The sequence below is a fragment of the Erythranthe guttata genome, chromosome 10 (genome assembly GCF_056151865.1).
Source record: "Erythranthe guttata isolate IM_541 chromosome 10, IM_541, whole genome shotgun sequence".
Taxonomy (NCBI): Eukaryota; Viridiplantae; Streptophyta; class Magnoliopsida; order Lamiales; family Phrymaceae; genus Erythranthe; species Erythranthe guttata.
The window spans coordinates 11,386,169-11,389,083 of record NC_142542.1 but is presented as its reverse complement, the minus strand read 5'-3'; the positions used below and the strand labels follow the sequence as shown (position 1 = coordinate 11,389,083).

At 30.9% G+C, this 2,915-nt stretch overlaps 1 long non-coding RNA gene across 1 annotated transcript; it reads right to left on the bottom strand.

Annotated features, from left to right (window-relative positions):
- Positions 1–406: 406 nt before the first annotated feature.
- LOC148767511 (uncharacterized) lies at positions 407–2,063 on the bottom strand. Its single transcript, XR_016034102.1, has 3 exons — positions 1,512–2,063; positions 1,388–1,420; positions 407–848 (listed from the first exon to the last, which is right to left on the bottom strand). It is a non-coding gene; the product is annotated as an uncharacterized LOC148767511 (long non-coding RNA).
- Between the last annotated feature and the right edge of the window lie 852 nt (positions 2,064–2,915).

Genomic DNA, 2,915 nt, shown 5'->3' with positions numbered 1-2,915 from the left:
TCTCTCTCTCTCTCTCTCTCTCTCTCTCTCTCTCTCTCTCTCTCTCTCTCTCTCTCTCTCTCTCTCTCTCTCCTTTTTTTTTTTTTTTTTTTTAATTTTTTATATTTTATAACAGCAAAAATAAATAGCAAAATTGCAAAATACTTGTGTCAAGTTACAAGAACAAATTGCAAAATACAATTAGCAACATACAAACTGCAATTTATAACAACAAAAATAAATAGCAAAATAAATATAATATGGAATCACCTACCATATGGCAAAAATATTATTTTACAAATGTCTTTTCACAACAACACAATATGGAACTAATGATAATTTGCTCAAACATCAGAGGTTCAAGTTTATTCTTCCTCGAACAATATAAAATATTTTTAAAATATAAAATATGAAATAAAAGATGATATAACAAACCAACAAACCATTTTTATTTAGGAATAAATCAGTACATTAAATACAAAATATTGTAAGATACAAATCAATAGATACAAGCAGTGTTGCAATATAGTCAATGAACAAACTACAATATATCATAATTGATTATGACTGGGTTGATGTCATAACGGACATAGTCTCGACGTCCGACTGAATTCACAACTTCCAAACGTCATCGGGGATCTTCTAGAAACATGATCGTGTCAGTAGCATCGACCTCTAATGAATCTCTTGTTTGTTTTCTTATGGCCTATAGTTGTAGCGACAGTAAACTACGAGTTCAACCAAAAAAGCTTCCAATTAAAATATGCACAAATTTGCATCAATGCATATTACAATATCGAAGCGCATCATTACAATATCTTGTGCACCTCTTCTGCCGACTTCCGAACATGGTGTGTAGAGATCTTCCTCTGCATAAATGGAATTACAAAATCAGCCAGCGCAGTTCGCCCAATGCAGTCAATATGTTTTTTTTGTAAATTTATATTGACGGAATAAGCGAACAGCTGAAACTAGATTTGATCTGTATAAAACCCATGTACATTAATTGCACAATATAACATGAAATGCGTATCTTGAAATAACAATCGCAAGTGCCAAGTGCAAAGTGCCAAGTGCCAATTGAAATAGCAAGTGCCAAGTGGCAATTGTAATTTCAAACAACAATACACAGTTTCAAAATCGCAACATAACTAACAACAGTACAATAGAAGGTTTGCAAAAATTGACATGCCACCAAAGTTTAATGAAATATACAAAATACAATATACAATACAACAGCAAGTGCAAAATACATAATAAATATCAAAGTGCAAAATACACATAAAAACAACATAATAAAAAAGCAAGTGCAAAATACATAATAAATAACAAAGTGCAAAATACTCATAAAAACAGCAAAATAAAAAATAAACAAAAAAATATTATTTGCAGAAAACGAAGTTATTACCTGGGGTCGTAGGCTCCAAATCTCTGTCTTTCACTTCATTCGTAAAAAAACCCATTGTATTTCGTCAATGAATCGCGATTTTAAAAACAAAAAATACAAAAAAATGAAATATATAGCAAATTACCTGTACGTTTTCGATTTTGCACCATCTTCTCGGTTTCCAAACCTACAGGCTCTCCATCGATCTCAGCAATAAGGTGCTATGATTACAGAGTTTGGGTTGAACGAAGGGGGGGGAGAGTTTTGCATGTTTCAATTTGACGAGATTTGCAGATCTTTCCCTTCGGTGGCGGTTTGCAGAATTACAGGTTCTCCGTCGATCTGAGAATTAGGGCTATTGGGTAAATTGAAAGAGAACGAGAGGTGAGTTTTTTGCAGTTTCTCCCTTCGATGGCGGTGTGAAGATATACAACAATTTCTGTCGATTTGAGAATTAGGAATATTGGGTAAATTGAAAGAAACGAGAGGTAAGTTTTTCAGTTTCAATCCCACGAGATTTTTTTGCCTCTTTTTTAGCTAAAAAACTGATTTGGTGGATAATTACATTTAAAAGGTAATTTTCCTATTTTGTTGCAAAGGGTAAATCAGCCAAAAAAATTAGTAGGGGGGTTTAGAAAAATAGAACTTATGACTTGGACTAGGACCTATATAATCTTAGAGTGGAGGGTTTATAAAAAATTACCCCTATAATGAATGAAATTTCAATGGCAGTTAATATGTTAGTCACTTACTAAACCTAAGTATCATAAAATAGTAATTTCATCAGTTATTGATACAAAATTTAAGCACAAAACTAATAAAATTACACCACATGAGATATTATACTAAACTTAAGTATCTTAAAATAGTAATGTCATCAGTTATTGATAAAGTTGTATTTTTTCATTTTTGTCACCCGCCTACAAAATTAATTGCATGATGGGGGGTGTAACTAATTCCATGACGTAGTAGCACTTAATTGCGGATTTTAACTTTAATAACAAACTTGAGTAATGTTGAATTCTATCAACGAAACATCTTACTAACTTTCACTATTTAGTTAATCTAATCTAATAGCGAGCAAATAAGACCTAAGTAAAATACTATTTGATCCTTCAAACTAATTCGATATAGATAACCGAACAAGCCCTTAATATAAAACAAACAATTTGCTAATTTTGGGATGATTGCAAATATAGGTACTTCAAATGAAAGTTATGGAAAAATATTTCAATATAGTGGACCTTTTGTTTCCTAAACTAAACGTATGATTGAGGGAAAATATAAAGAAGAGTCATTCACTTATATTCGTGATATAAAAAAAGTAAAACTATTATTAACACAAAGTGGAAAATGAAAACGTCCATTCACTAATCATGTAATAGAAACTATTAATTCTTATTAGTTATGAAATTACTTAAATGTCCTTTTAGTTTTGTATATGTTATATATAATTTATATAGGGATATTTTAGTCCATACATAAAATGGAAGAAACCACTCTTATGTGGAAAATGAAAACGTCCATTCACTAATCATGTAATAGAAAC